The 17,212-nt window shown below is 41.7% G+C and overlaps 1 protein-coding gene across 1 annotated transcript in view; it reads left to right on the forward strand.

The window, feature by feature from the left end:
* Positions 1-17,212, forward strand: part of vta1 (vesicle (multivesicular body) trafficking 1) — a 142,587-nt gene that overhangs the window by 13,467 nt on the left and 111,908 nt on the right. The window lies entirely within an intron of this gene.

Raw genomic sequence — 17,212 nt, forward strand, 5'->3', positions numbered from 1 at the left:
AAATGAAGGTTAGAGTCAGAATTAACTTGGCATCCTGAACGTTACATGTTTTGCTATGCATGACTGTGTTGGCTCTATGTAATTACAGCAAGTTATCACTAGATGGTAGTCAAAGTATGTGGTTCTCAATGGAAGTAGGTTCATGAAGTCAGATTGCTGAATCTTGTGTAGTTTAAACCAGGAAAGCAAAAGATCTAATTTCCCAAGATTGTCACCTTGTTTTCTGTCAAGTAGAGATGTTAGTTAAGGGATGTTTTAATATTTAGAATGCACAAATAAGGTAGACTTGGAGGAAAGAGTTACGTTTTATATTGTGCATTTCATGACCTTCAAAGCACCCGTGAAGGGATTGCACACTGTTATGAAGTAGAAAATGTGGGGCAACCAGTTTGTTCACAGCAAGCTCCCACAGACTGCAATGAAATAACGATGAAACATTGAGGAGAGTTGCTTGCCCTCAGTGCAGTGGAGAGGGCTGGTGACACCTCTGACAGTGCAACACCCCTTTGGTACTGCATTGGAGTATCAGTCTGAAATGCAACTTGAACCTTCTGACACAGAGGCAATTTGTATTTTTATAAATATGGAGTCACCTATAAGTTAGATCGTAGAAAGAATCAAATCTCCTTTAAAGGACATTCAGTGAATCAGATCGATTTTTACAATAACTTTCTCATTTAGTGGTCACATTAGAAATCCAGACTTTATTTAATTGAGTTTAAATTCTCCCAGTTGTTATGATAGATTTGAGCTTAAGCCATAGAAACTCTGCAGTGCAGAATGAGGCCATTCGGCCCATTCCAGTCTGTACCGACTCTTTGACAGACCATCTCACTCCGGGCCTATACCTGTAACCCCACTTATTTATTCCTGTAATCTACCCCCCCCCCACCTACTCCCCACATGTTTGGACTGTGGGAAGAAACCAGAGCATCTGGAGGAAACTCACACAGACACTGAGAATGTGCAACCTCCACACAGACAGTGACCCAAGCTGGGAATTGAACCTGGGTCCCTGGCGTTGTGAGGCAGCAGTGCTAACCACTGTGCCATTGTGCTGCCCAGTCTCCAGATCATTACCCTAGCTCTCTGGATTACTACTGCAGTGCCACAATCTGTATTCCATACTATTGCTGTAAAATCAACTCTCTGAATTATTTCCATCTTACTTCCAATTCCCTGGCTGAAACCGCAGTGTCCAGAATCACTTTGTTTCGAGTTTGCATTGGTGAAGAGCCAGGTAAATATCGTAGATGTCGATGAATACTTTGACCTTTGAAACATCTTGATGTTCTTCCAGAAACTGACTCAACTGCTGCAGAGTATAAAATTGAACCACCAACCTGTGTGTGGGCGACCATCATTCTGAAATGTGTAAAAGACGTCACATTGGTAATACATTTAAATTGACCTGATGTGGCTTATTGAAAAAGATAACAGTGCAAAAGTACTTTTAACCACAATCAAAGAATTCTGAAATTTATTAAATTCATTGTCTTAGATCAACTGGTGCAGAGAGGCTAACAGATTCATTCTGAGTCGCTTTGTTGATGGTATCACGTAAGGATCTCACTCCACATGAGATTTGGTGCTTTTGATTTCAAAACCATCTCTGCTGCTATGACATAATGGATCCTCATGCTTTAGCTGCTCTCAGATGGTGAACCTCAGGAAACTGATCATTTTGGCATTGAGAACTCCTACAGAATCTTGGTGCCCTGTTTCAATACTGGACTTTTTTATTTCATACAGTTAAGGTGCGCACTAGCTGCTGCTTTGCAGTCTTTCCTGAGTTCTGCGGGTTTGATTCGCTCCAAGTCAGAGCATATCCGCACATTGTATTTGTGGTGGTGATGTAACTGTTCTGATGATTTCCAGGGACCGTTTCGATTTGTGCTTGTCAAATCAGGCCAATGGCTGATCCATGTTCTATTATCATGTTTTGGTCTCAGACATTTCCTTCAGGACAAATTCCTCCCCCTATTCTCGTACCAGTTTTTCACTAACGCTCAATGTCAGTACAACAAAGGAGATAGTCATCGACCTCAGGAAGTGTAATGGAGGATATTGACAGGGACATGTCAATGGGGATGAAGTGAAAATGGCTAAGAGTTTTTAAGTGTCCAATTCACCAACAACCTGTCTTGGTCCTTCCATGCTGGCGCAATAGTTAAGAAAGCCCACCAATGCCTTTATTTTCTCAGAAGACTAAGGAAATTTGGCATGTCTGCTTCGGCTCTCTCCAATTTTTACATATACACCATAGAAAGCATTCTTTTAGCTGTACCACAACTTGGTATGGCTTCTACTCTGCCCAAGACCACAAGAAACTACAAAAGGTTCTGAACGTAGCCCAGACCGGCATGCAAAGCAGCTTCCCGTCCATTGACTCTGTCTACACTTCCCATTGCCTCAGAAAAGCAGCCAGCATTATTAAGGACCCCACATACTGCAGACATTCTCTCTCCCACCTTCTTAGTCGGGAAAAAGATACAAAAGTCTGAGATCAAGCACCAACTAATTCAAGAACGGCTTCTTCCCTGCTGCCATCAGACTCTTGAATGGACCTACTTTATATTTAGTTGATCTTTCTCTACACTGTAACTACACTGTAACACATTCTGCACTCTTCTTCTCCCCATGTTTTCTATAAATGGTTTTCTTTTCTCTGTCTAGCATGCAAGAAACAACTGTATGCCAATACACATGATAATAAATCAAATCAAGAAGCTCTGATGAGCTGTGTATAGTATGATTTGTATGGATAGCACACAAAGCAGTGTTTTTCTCTGTATTTTGGTGCATTTGACAATAAATCAAATCAAAAAGAGGTATGTTTTAGAGGAGGGAGGGACTTGGAGGAAGCAATAGTTGAAGGGGCTGCACCTTTCAACAGTTTTAAAGTGAAAAGACCCCAGCTATCCTATTGAAATGGAATTGTAAGGATATATTCACGTTAACGGAAGTAAAAAGAGAAAATGGTGGAAGTAGTCACCAGGACAGGTAAATCCATAAAGAGAAACAGAGTTAACGTTTCAGGCCAGTGACCCTTCACATTAATAGAATACTGTATACAAGGGCCTATCATAGACTGTTTGTTTCTGAAGAAACCTTTCAATGTTTACATTTTAAATGTTGTTCCTCATGAAGTGCATTTGCGTGCATGGGCATGCGTGCGTGTTCCTGTAGCTAACCCCTCAATCAGCCCAGATGTTCTGCTTTAGGGGAACAGGCTTGCAATGCTGAGATGTGACTTGGCCTGAGCTAGCCAGTTACACGCTACTCATTACTGTCAATGGGCCATGCTACAACCACTGGTGATTGTTTAAAGAGGTCAATGTTATTAAAACGTGTGATGTAGTGTTAGCATTGTCAAAATAACCCCTGAGGCCCCTTCTGGCCATTTAGAATCCCGTGGAAATAAGAAAAATTGTACTTATACATTCCTTTTAACAGAGTCAAAACACAAGGCATTTTGCGGAAGCACTATCAACCAAAATTTGATGCAGACATGTAAGATGTTAGGACAGATGCCCCAGAACTTGTTTGAAGAAGAATGTTTATAGGAGGAGAAAGGGAGGAGTTATCAGAAGTTAACACCGAGACATCAGAAGATAATGGTATAGCGAAGGAAATTGGGAATGGCAGGAGCGTGAAGGTGCCCAAAGGATAATGCAGCTGGACGGGACAACTTGCAGCAGTAGAGTTCGAGCCATCGAGGAATTTCAAAACCAGTAGTGAGATTGTTGCTGGATGGGGAGTTAAAGTGGGTCAATGAGCACAGGCATGGTGGGAGAACGAGACTTGCTGTGTTTTAGAATACAGGCAGCAGAGGTGTAGATGAGTTCGAGTTTGGGGTGAATGGCCCCCAGGAGATAAATTGTTCTGTCTGAAGATGTTAAAGGGTGGTATATATTTAAGCAGTTGTATGATTGCTTTAAGAGCTGATCACATGATTTGATAGTGATATCATTAGGGTGTTCCACAGACTGCTGTTTTTATTTTCAGTTTGGACTCTGTACAAGCAAGAGTTCCTAGAATAAGTCTGTTGTTAGTTTGAATCTAAGTGTGCAAACCGCGTCTTTTCTTTTTGTATAAAACCCACAACTCCAGCATAGTTAGGACTTGACAGAAGGCATGGATGCAGTGGCTGAGCTGATAATGTACAGCAGATTAATCAGTTTCTGAAACTGATGCTGGGATCCTTTATCAGAACTGAATTGTGTTAAGAAAGGTGTTCGCCAGTGGAATAGCAGGCAGCGCTCTGAACTGAAAAAAGTATACATTAAAATGAGATATTGTGGTGAGATTTATGCCGGGTTTACACCAAAACAATCCACAGGTGTAAATCAAATGTGCCGGCTAAAACTGACACAGAGGCAAAGTGACCCAATTTTTCATGGTATCTTGTACTTTGTTCTGGTCAGACTGGGACCTGGCTTCCAATTTGTCCTGCTGTTACAGTGGTTTGTCAAGTCTGCTTGACTCACTACTATTGTAGTAGCATCAATGCACCCTTGTTAAGTGATGTGATCTCTTTATCAGATTCCTACTGCCTTGTAATCCCCTTGTCCATAGCAGTGCACGCATAAACCATCTGCATCTTGTGATTGCATTGCCTTCTTGTAATGGATCCCAGGTATCCGTTTCATGCACTATCAGAGATGCTGTGATTAGATTACCAGTTTCAGTTGTTCAGTTCTTTAACCTGCGATTTTTGGAACATGTAGGGGTCGAGCAGTCTGTGCTCGGAGCTGATTCTTGAAAACCAACAGCTACGTAAGCCTCCTGGACATTGGAAACATGCTCGGTGACCCCATCCTCTCCAGCTCCTAACTTGTACATTATATTTTATGCAAGTCAAGATGTTTGAAACATATGCAGTTAAATTCGTGCCTTTGTTCAGTGCAGGGCCTCTCATTATTATTTCATCAAAGTCTTTTACAGAATCAAACTTTTCACTGGAAAAAGCTACATAAAGTTGCCCATGTGTAAGACCAGACCGCAGAATATTTAAACAAATTTGTCAAGTGTCTGGCCTTGTCACTTGATTACGGTTACAGTGATGTGTAATAAAGTCTAATTGGAAACAGTGTTTTCCTGAATTGTTAAAGGATGTTTACATCTGATTCAAGATTATTCAAGGAATAAACATTCTATTTCCTTGAAATTACAGTGTCTATCATTGGAAAAATGACAGCCTCCTAACTACCAGTCTTGTCCATGACAAATTCTCTGCTTGGGATTCAAATCTCGCAATAATATTATAAATGGTCCTTCCTCTGATCTAGGTTTATGCAGTGGCGTACCCATCGAGTGGGACTGTGAAGAAAGGACCTTTAAACACTTTTTCCAAGCACTTCTTGCTAGCATTACCAAAGTTCTATAGAAGCAGATTAAAGTTTGACAGCTACAAGTCTGAAAGTTGTAGAAATCTCTGAAAATTTAAAGGATGAGACAGGAAGAGTGTCTTCATTATCAGTCAATTTCTTGAAGAAAATTCAGGACTCAACTGTTCAGTCAGTCATATTTAAGGAGAATACATCATTACTTGACATACTTACGTGGAGAAAAACTGCAGCAGGCGACGGTGCAGAGGGACCTCAGGGTCCTTGTGCATGAGTCGCAAAAACCCAGCTTGCAGGTGCAGCAGGTGGTCAGGAAGGCGAATGGGATGCTGGCCTTCATAGCGAGGGGGATTGAATATAAAAGTAGGGAGGTCTTGCTGCGGCTGTATAGGGCATTGGTAAGGCCGCAGCTGGAGTACTGTGTGCAGTTTTGGTCGCCGTACTTACGCAAGGATATTTTGGCCTTGGAGGGAGTGCAGAGGAGGTTTACTAGGCTGATGCCGGAGTTGAGGGGGTTGAGCTATGAGGAAAGGCTGAATAAACTAGGCTTGTACTCGTTCGAGTTTAGAAGAATGAGGGGAGATCTCATTGAGATGTATAAGATGATGAATGGGATGGATAGGATAGAGGTGGAGAGACTCTTCCCACTCAGAAAGGACAGTAGGACTAGGGGGCACAGCCTCAAAATAAAGGGGGTGCGGTTTAGAACGGAGTTGAGGAGGAACTTCTTCACTCAAAGGGTGGTGAATCTCTGGAATTCTCTGCCCATTGAAGTGGTGGAGGCTACCTCGCTAAATGTTTTTAAGACGCGGGTTGATGGGTTTTTGATAAGAGAGGGGATTAAGGGTTATGGGGAGAGGGCAGGACTGTGGAGCTGAGCCACAACAGATCAGCCATGATCTTATTGAATGGCGGGGCAGGCTCGAGGGGCCAGGTGGCCTACTCCTGCTCCTATTTCTTATGTTCTAACCTTGGTCCTTTTTAACGTACACCTCCTCCTCTCGATGAGAAAAGTAATCAAAAGGGCGTGTGTGCTTGTAACTGGCAGAGATGAAAATCTGTGGAGAGAGAATGGAACCAATGCGTCGACTCAGAATGACCCTTTATTCAAGCTAGTTCCTTAACACCTGAAAGGAAGAGAAAAAATTTATTGTTGAGGTGTTGGATGAAATGGAAGAATGAAATGAAACTGGGGGTGTGGACAGCTTTGAGATAGTGAGTCGATGCTGCTGGAGAGAGTTATCAAGTGTGCGTGTGATGGTGCATGACACTGAGTGGATCTTAGGATACTGTTCAGAAAAAATAAGATATTCAGTGGATCTGGTTACATCGGTGAAAGATGTTATGATCCCAATTGATATTCGTATTGGACAAGTTAGATCTCAGGATGGAACCCAGCTTGATAGAGGGCAGCTACTGAACAGGGTCATAGAGTAGGCTATTGAACTTTTAACAAAAGAAAAATCATTTATTAAACAAGCGATGAAGTAGATTACACTATTCCGTCACCTACAATTATGCCATTATAGATATATACAGATTCACGAGCATAGCCAAGGTATAATATCCATTTTGTACTCTAATGCTCACAGTAAGTACAGTCCATATAAACTAATAAGTGATGTGTGGTCAGATACCACTGCACTCTGAAACCAAGTGCTAGATGTCACCCATAAGCAGATGCTATGGATCTCTCATCAACTCCCCCAGAGCCTTACCACACCGAGTCAACCAGTCTCACTGAACTCTATCTTTCTCCCGAAAGTTTCCAATTTCAGTCGCTTGAGGTACTCACCTTGTAATCTCCCAAACAGCGCTTTCTTGGACATCTTTAAGGAGGATCCACCTCCAGAGTTTCAGTCTCTCCTGCCAATGTTCCTCTCTTCTGGATCACCAGTCAAGCTTCACCTGCCCCCACACACTAAGATATTGAGCAGGATTTTATGGTCTTGCTCATCCTGAAACCGTAAAATCCTGCCCGAGGTCAATGGATCTTTCCATGGTCCGCCCCTCACTGGCTTCAATTCCCATGGTGGGGGGACAGTAAAATTCTGGCCATTCAGTCATACCAACTGAATACCTTTGCTTCACAGACCCATAGAAAGAAGTCATCAACTTTTGACTGTCTCCTTGAATCTTGAAAGCCCACTTTGTTCCAAGTCTGCTCTCTGATGCCCTGTCTCTTAACTTGGTAACTTTTCCTCTGCTAATTAGCTTCACTGAACAGGACCTTTTGCAGATTTCTGTTCTTTTCCTTTGACTAAAAGAACTTCCTGTTCTTTAGGGAAATAAGCTCCCTGCATTTCCTATCCTACTGTTCTGGCAGTTTTTCTGGCGTGGAATTTTCTTTTGGATCACCTTGTGCCTCTATGGATCTCTCTGACTCCCTATTACGAAACAACAGCACAGTTTTTACTACTTTAAGAGTCTTACAATCTCATATAAAATGGAGTATACAAGCACCTACAAAGACAAACCAAAACTCAGGCCGAACACACACATTCAGAAATATAAATTAAACTCATCCCAACAGGCACAACACAAACACAACTCACTTAAAAATATTTGTTTCCAAATAAAGACAAAAATGACTAGCGTTTCAGACCAGTGACCTTTCATCGATGAAAGATAATTTGTTAATCATAATTAAAATACGGGCTTTTTTTAGTATAACATGAATTGCCTGAGTCCTTATGAAGCTAATTCATTGTGATCAGGTGATCTATAGTAGATATACAGTAAGACAGCATGATGTTTATGGTACTGGTAAGGCAATCCAAACACTGCGACTGCAGCACTCACCATGGAGGCTGGGATACTTAAATCAAATTTAAATGATTTTTAAATCAGAAAAAATTTGATGCAAAGGCTAATGGATTGTGAAATTCCATTTGATTTATTATTGTCACGTATTAACATACAGTTTCTTGCACGCTATACAGACAAAACATACAGTTCATAGAAAAGGAAAGAGTGCAGAATGTAGTGTTACGATCATAGCTAGGGTGTAGAGAAAGGTCAACTTAATGCATTCCATTCAAAAGTCTAATAGCAGGGAAGAGCTGTTCTTGAGTCGGTTGGTGAGTGACCTCAGACTTTTGTATCTATTTCCCAGTGGAAGAAGGTGGAAGAGAGAATGTTCGGGGTCCTTAATTATGCTGGCTGCTTTTCCGAGGCAGCGGGAAGTGTAGACAGAGTCAATGGATCGAAGGCTGGTTTGCGTGACAGACTGTGTTGCATTCACAGCCCTCTGTAGTTTCTTGCAGTCTTGGTCAGAGCAGGAGCCGTACCAAGCTTTGATACAGCTAGAAAGAATGCTTTATATGATGCATCTGTAAAAGTTGGTGAGAGTCATAGCGAACATGCCAAATTTCCTTAGCCTCCTGAGGAAGTAGAAGTGTTGGTGGGCTTTCTTAACTATACTGACAGTATGGATGGACCAGGATCGGTTGTTGATCTGGATGCCTAGAAACCTGAAGCACTTGACCATTTCCTGTTGATGTAGATGGGGGCACGTCCTCCACAACACTTCCTGAAGTCGATGACTATTTCCTTTGTTTTGTTGATGTTGAGAGAGATATTATTGCCGTCAGTTCACCAGATTCGCTATCTATCTGAGTCCTGGTGAAGTGAATTCGTCATGACCAGAAGACCTATGGTAGATATACAGTAGGCCGGTGTAATGATTATGATACTGGGCAAGCAATCCAGATGCTGCGACTGCAGCACCCAATGTGGAGGCTATGAAATCCCACTCAGCCTGCCCACTGTTACCTGAAAACCCATTAAATTTGCCCAGTGTTTGTTATGTATGTGGGGCATACTCTTTTGTTTCCTTGTCTGTGCACGGTATGCTTTGTCTGTATAACGTGCAAGAAACAATACTTTCATCTGTACATTAATAAATGTGACAATAGTAAATCAAATCAATAATCAAAAGCCCCTTTAAGAGGATGGGTCAGGTTATCCGGAGTGTGGAGTGATGTCCCCAAAAAACCATCCCACAGCCACTGGAGGGCTGGAGTACAAAGATGATAAACTTTATTGTTGCTGTGGTGGTTGTTGTAAGATGCTGGACTGGTGATACCAGAGTTGAGGGGGTTGGCCTATGAAGTTGATACTGGAGATGAGGGGGTTAGCCTATGAAGAGAGACTAAATAGACTAGGTCTGTACTCATTGGAGTTTAGAAGGATGAGGGGGGATCTTATAGAGACGTATAAGATAATGAAGGGGATGGATAGGGTAGAGGTAGAGAGATTCTTCCCACTTAGAAAGGAAAGCAGGACTAGAAGCCTCAAGATAAGGGGGGTGTTTGGGGGGGGGCGGGGGTGGCAGTTTAGATCAGAGTTGAGGAGAAACTTCTTCACTCAAAGGGTGGAGAATCTCTGGGATTCTCTGCCCGCTGAAGTGCTGGAGGCTACCTCGCTAAATATATTTAAGTCACGGGTAGATAGGTTTTTGATAGACAGGGGAATCAAGGGTTATGGGAAGAAAGTGGGAGAGTGGAACTCATCCACTTCAGATCAGCCATGATCTTATTGAATGGCGGGGCAGGCTCGAAGGGCTAGATGGCCTACTCCTGCTCCTATTTCTTATGTTCTTATGTTCTGTGGCTTGCCTTATGGTGTGACTTCTTTGGAGCTGCCTCCCTAGTAGTCTCAATCTTCACAGTGTTAACCTGGTTTGTTAAAACCCACTACACCTGCCCACTATGACCTGGTTTGGTCTAAATTCTGGTCCAATCCTACATTCTGTATATGTTTAAGTCTTAATGTGTTCTTGAAGTCGCCTTGCAAGCCATTCAGTTGTGAAAACAATCTGTGCAAGCCAAGGTCCACTGCACTCTCCTCAAAGGCAACTGAGAATAGACCAACATTCCATGAATTAATTGGGGGGAAAAGTATTCAATTTCAGTGCAATACCTAACAGGCCATTGACTTGAAACATTTCGGCAGTACAAAGATCGAAGATGTATCACTGAAGATGCTGGACTGGTGTTGGTCAAGGCCCAGTGGCTTGCCAAATTAATTAGAAGCCAACATTGTACACTCAGTGACTTTCATATGCAGCCATATACACAGACAGGAGTTGGGAGCATTCTGTAAACAAGAAGCATAGTGCAATGACCATTTGTATTGGAATCTGTAACCCACCATTCAGGCTCCTACTGACAGTCTCAGTCCAATGGACTGGAGCTAATTTCATCGTGCTGTTAATGGTTACAGGTGTTCTGTGTGCTTCTGAATGTGACCTGGACTGAAGAAGGTTGCGCACTAGTTTGCAGTCTTTCTGTCTCATTTCAAATGGAATTATCCTCACCCATTCTATTTATCTGTATTTAACTTCTAACTTGGGAGTTGCTAAAACATTGGGATGATCATCTGGGATGAGCTGCAGAGCTTCATATATGGAACCTGAGTTAACATTGAAAAGTCTTTTCAACTTGCAGTGCTTCACGAATTACATTAATTATACCAAAGATCATGTAGAGGTTATCAGTCAACTAACAACACGATGGTTAAAATGCCAGGAATCAAAAAGCAATGCTAGTTTACAATGAAATTATTTCATTGAAACAAACTCACTGCATCTTAGTTAGGATTTAGCGACTTGTAGCCATCATTTTAAAATGCTGTTTTAATCTGCCGTTTGGATGCCTTTTTTCTGCAAGGACTTGATCCGTTAATGGTTGCTGATGTGTCATGGAGTAGTTCTATAAAGAAACTTGGAAGTATACATATGAGACTAGCATGGACACCACCTAGGGAAAGTTAAGGATCTGCTCTAGTCTGCAGTGTAACTAGTTTACTCATGTTCTAATGCCTCTAATTTTGTATTCAGGTTGATCCCATCTCTGACTATCTGTGAGTTCCTGATACAAATCTATCCATCATCATTATACTGGAGGCGGTGCAGAGGAGATTCACTAGGCTGATTCTGGTGTTGAGAGGGTTGGCTTATGAGGAGAAACTGAGTAGACTAGGATTGTACTCATTGGAATTCGGAAGAATGAGGTGAGATTTTGTAGAAACATAAGATTATGAAGGGAATAGATAAGATAGAAGCAGGGAAGTTGTTTCCATTGGTGGGTGAAACTAGAATGGGGGGGGCATGGCCTCAAAGTAAGGTGAAGCAGATTTAGGACCAAGTTGAGGAGGAACTTCTTCACCCAAAGGGTTGTGAAGCTGTACCATTCTCTGCCCAGTGAAGCAGTTGAAGCTACCTCGCTGAATGTTTTTAAGGCAAGGATAGATAAATTTTTGAACAGTGAAGGAATTAAGGGTAGTAGCGAGCGGGTGGGTAAGTGGTGCTGAGTCCACAAAAAGATCAATCATGATCTTATTGAATGGCAAAGCAGGCTGGAGGGGCCAGATGGCCTACTCCTGCTCCTAATTCTTATGCTCTTATATGAGGGGAAACCCTAAACATGAACCTTCCAAATTGCATGAACGAAGAAAAGGAATACTGAAAATTTGCTTATCTCTTATTAGTAAATCACATACACCATCCTCCTTTAATGACATTTTCCCCGTATAATTGTACTGGAGCATTTTATAGTTCGAGTAGTTTTCATCAGAAGTGTTATTTGTAAAAAATTTGACAAGTAAGAGTAGTGGTTATATACAGCATGTGCGAGCTGTCTTGCATGCTTTGTCATGAAATCAGGCATTTTGGCTAAACGCAGAAAGAGATGTTGCTTGTTTTGTGTGTCAAAAAAGGGGATGGGACTTGATGGACCTGATAACCTTTGGCTGTTTAGAGAATGATGGTCTGTACTGTAATGGAACTGTTGGGTAGAGGTGGGGGTGGTGGGTGGGTGAGTGAGAAAGTGAGGAGAGTCTGTTCAAAAACTCGTACAATGCAGTATAACACAGTGACTTTTTGACCTTGAGTTTCCCTTCCTTCGCTGGCAAGCATCCAGTCTTCCAATGAGCTAAACCAAATAATGGTATCCTTGTGCCCAAGCAGGGAGGGCATGCTGGCTGAGATTCCCTGCCGTGGAATTCCACAGCATTTATTCGGATCGAAGTGTGTGTCGGTGGATGTTGCACAATTGCACTTGATTTAGAGGCTGAAATAGTCGTCACTGTAACTTAGCACCACATGAAGAGCATTGTCCCTTTGTCTGCCCAGTTCATTAGCTTGGACAGCTGCTCAGTGCTCGGAGATTGTGTATTGGAACAACATACCTCAGAGGTGCCAAAAGCATAAAACAAGCATACCCTATACATATAATCGGTACGTATAAAAACAACTCACTGGGTAGGTAGTGGTACGCAAATTGTGGACAGAAAAGGTAGATCTCCATTTATTTAGCCCCCTTCACATTAGCAGGACAGCTGAAAGCGCTTTATAGCCAATGAAGTACTATTGAAATATAGCCACTAACGTAATGTAAAAGTGGCAATCGTTTAACACAGCAGCTCTCACAAACAACAGTATGATAAAGGCTAGATAATCTGTTTTTGTGATGTTGGCTGAGAGAGAAATGTTCGCTGTTCCAGTTGTCTATTGTGTGTTAGAATCGGGGAGCACACAATAAGAAGACATGTTTTTAGTGTCAGTATATTTTCAGTAAAGATGCCAAATAATATCTATTTGCACCAGAGAAAATCCCCAAGTGATACAAGTGCAGATTTTGACCCACCAAAGGTGGATTTGGGACATACATCTTTTGCCCATTTTTAACAATGTTTGTATTTGGCCATATTGCATGATGTGGATAAAATCGCTGGAAGATATGGCCTTCCTTCATTGTTACAAAGTTCAGGAAAGATTATATAAATGCACATTTTGATAAATTTTTGATACAACATGTGAAAATGTAGTTACTTGCCATCAAACCTTCGGCCACACTACTGTTATCTCCCACATTGATATACTTAATGCTGTCTTGGCTAGCCTCTTGTGTCCTATCCCATGGGACCTCCAACTTGCTTAACGTTTTGATATGCACTCCAGCACACAGCTACAGTTCCCTATCATTCACGGCTTGCTTTGGCTCACAATCCTTCATAAAACTTACAGCACAGAAGCTGGACATTTGGCGCACCCTTCAGCCTGCACTTCATGTGCTTCCTCCCCTTGTAATTTTTGAATCTTAATTTTAACAGTTTTTCCCTTGATTGTGAATGCATCCATGGCCATGCCTCCCCTAACCTCTGCAATTTAATTTGACCCAAGTCCTCTGTCTTTCTGGCCGCCTGTCTTTGCAATTCGCTCTTTCATTCCACCTTCAATGTGAGATCTACGTTCTGGGACACCTCCACCATCCCCTCTGCCTTTGTACCTCGCTGCTCACTTTTGAAGCCTTTTCTGAACCTCTTCAATCATCCCTCTGGCGAGGGCTCGTAATTCCTCCTAAACGTCCAGTCTGCTAAACTACAATAACCCAGCATGAAAAGAACACACCTTCTCTTGGTCGCATTTTGTCATCAAGTTCCATTGTAAGAGATAATTTTTTTAATCCACTGCAGCTAAAAATGGGAAAAGGCATTAAGGAATTTGCACGTGAGGATGAGAATTTTAAAACAGTATACTTGGGAAAAGTCTCTTAAAAGTATATATATCTCCATGAGGCCACTTTATGAGCTGTTGTAGCTAGCAGTAATTTTTAATGTGCGGCAGAGTCTGATGTTATGAAAAGGCTGAAAGTTCTCTATTCAGTTACCTGCTTAAATAGACAGGCGGTGCCATGGCTGCAGCTTTTCACATTAAACAAAGCTCCCTTTAATGCAGGTCAGGATTCTGGGCTTGACTTCTGCTGAGGTGTAAAGGAGTACAAAGTTCACTTTTTCCGGTATTTTTAGAAGGGTTCCGTTTTGCTGAAAAACTCCTTGTCAGCTTTTTATCTTAGCACGAGGGCAGGATGAAGTGTGACAAATACAATCTTACACAAACAGAACACTTGTTTTGCTAACCAGTATGGTGCCACCTGTGCCACGAGGCTTGACTTTATGTTGAATTCTGCTATTGCTAGCACAACTCTTCAAAGTCACACTTTTCTCCTGGCCCTACTCTTGAGGTACTATTTCAGATTTCCCCTTTCCATTTTGTGAACTGTTTTGCATAATTCTGGAACATCACCTCTTAGGTTCCTTCATACTTTACTGAACTTCTGACTCCATATGCTCTGTGTCACAAAGATTGCTTACTTTCAAATCCATTATGTTACCTTCACCCAGATTCAGTGCATCCTCACCCATCCATGTGGTATTTCTGTTAGGATACAAATCAGAAACCCCAAGGTATAGTATGAAGCCAGACTTAGACCCCAACAATTTTTTATGTAGACATTAGTGTGAGGATAAGATGTTTCAATCCAGGTGTGATTCTACTGACAAACTGGGAAGGTTTTGTCAAAGCATTCTTTATTTAACAACGCAGTTGAACTACAACAAATGATTTAGCTTAGACTTTAACAGTTGAACAGTAATTAAACATGACAAAATACAATTCTTAACTGCTAACCTACCGCTATTAGTTTCAGTCAATTAATATTTCTCTTATAGGCTTAAACCGAATAGCCTCCTTCTGCACTGTAGGGATTTTATTCTATTCTATTTATTCTATTCTAAAATCAGTTAGCAAAACACAGGTTTGTTTACTTACAAATCAAAGATGCTTTGCAGAAGTCTGAAGTGCTGGTTCATTTTAATCTGAAGCTACCATTATTCTTGTGATGCTTCATCGTATGGAGTAGGGGCAGTGGTTTCATGTATTATACGTCCAAGAGAAAGATGACCAATAGCTTTTGCTTCATGAACTTTGATTAGTGCTGAATCTAGCGATGCCCAACTAGAAAAAGAAGTATGGAGCATAATTTTTGTCATACGAAGGTTTCATGATTATTTATATGGTCGTCATTTCACATTATTGACTGATCATTGACCCTTTACTATTGTTCGGCTATAAAAACGCATAATGTCATTAGCTGCTGTTTGAATGCAACGATGCACTGATCTTATCTGCACATTCTTATCATATAAGTGCCATGCCAATACATTATCATGCTTACCTTTACCTATTGAGAAGATGCCACCAACTAGTTTTGCGCATATTCTTTATTTTTCGTTACTGGATCATTTGCTTGCGGCAGCTTCTCAAGTTCAAAGACAAACCACCATGGCAGATGTTAGAATCTGAATTCAGTAAAAACATCTGGAATTAAGATTCTATTGACGACCATGAAACCATTATTGATTGTCAAAAAAAACTATATCTGGTTCACTAATGCCCTTTAGGGAAGGAAATCTGTCATCCTAACCTGGCCCTGGCTACGTGTGACTCCAGAGCCACAGCAATGTGGTTGACTCTCAACTGTCCTTGGGTAACTAGGGATGGGCAATAAATGCTGGCAAGCCAGTGATGCCCATGTCCCACTAATAAATTTAAAAAATGAGGTGAGGATGGTAGTTTTCCTTCCCTGAAGGACAACTGTGATCCAGATGGCTTTTTATGCCAAATGACAATGGCTTCATGGTCGTCATGAGACTTTTAATTCCAGATTTATGTAGAGTTGCCAAGTGCCTTGTGAGGAATTGGAAAGTTCGTTTTATTCTAATTAAAACTTTTCCCTGTCTGTACGGAAGCCATCTAGGCAGAGCTTGGCAATTGCTCCAGTGGCCTTTTTGAAGCAGTGAAACTATCCAGGAACAAAGTTTTCAGAGAATATGTGTTGTATTTTGGGATATGTAATGTCAAATGTTTCCGAACACACGTGTAAATGACACTGGGACGTTTTACTATGTTTAAAGGCGTTATGGAAATACAAACTGACACTGTTGTATCTCCATGGTAAATCTTCCTCTCAGATTTCAGGAGGCTCATAAACTGGGAAGTCAAAGAAACAATCTTAGGTCCACAGCAGATCAGACAATTTTTACATTGCAGCTGGAGTTTCAGAAGAATATTCTCAGTTTCTCTGTATCATTTCCCACACTGCCATATGTCTAAAATCACCATTTGCCAAGTGATGAATGGCGTTGATAACAGGATGGTGTCAGGTGGCACAAACCTGTGCTCAAATTGGATTCTGCAAGAGCCACTCGGTTCCTGATGTCATTACAACCATGGTCCAAGCATGGACAAGAGAGCTGAATTCCAGAGCTGGGAGAGAGTGACTGCCCTTGACATCAAAGTAGCATTTGACCGAGCGTGGCGCCAAGGAGCCCTAGTAAAAGTAAAGTCAATGGGAATCGGGGAAAACACTCCACTGGCAGAGTCATACCTGGCATAAAGGAAGATGGTTGTGTTTTTTGGAGGTCAATTACCTCAATTCCAGGACATTGCTGCAGGAGTTCCTCATGAATAGTGTCCTTTACCCAACTATCTTCTGCTGTTTCATAATGACCTTCCTCCCAACATAAGTTCACAGATGATTAATGCTATTCACAACTCCTCAGGTGCTGAATTACTCCATGTCCATATGCAACTAGATTTGTGCAGTATTCAGGTTTGGGCTGATAAGTGACACGGGCGGCAGTGGTGGTGTTGTGGCATTATCACTGAACTTGTAATTCAGAGTTCCATTGATCAGAAACTGAATTGGATCCGCAAGTTCCCCATCAAGTCATGTACCATCCTGACTTGAAACTGTTAGCACCATTCCTTCACTGCCACTGGGTCAAAATATTGGAATCCATACCTCCAATTCCACAAAGTCTGTCCACATCTACAAGTGGTAGAATGCTCTCAACTTGCCAGGATGAGTGCAGCTGCAACAACACTTAAGGAGTTTGACAGCATCCAGGGCAAAGCAGCCCACTCGATTGGCTCTTCAGCGATGTACAGTGGCAGTTGTGTATGCCATTTACAAGATGGCCAACTCACCAAGGCTCCTTCGACAACACCTTCTGCAGCC

The sequence above is a fragment of the Carcharhinus amblyrhynchos genome, chromosome 12 (genome assembly GCF_965287045.1).
Source record: "Carcharhinus amblyrhynchos chromosome 12, sCarAmb.v2.hapA, whole genome shotgun sequence".
NCBI lineage: Eukaryota > Metazoa > Chordata > Chondrichthyes > Carcharhiniformes > Carcharhinidae > Carcharhinus > Carcharhinus amblyrhynchos.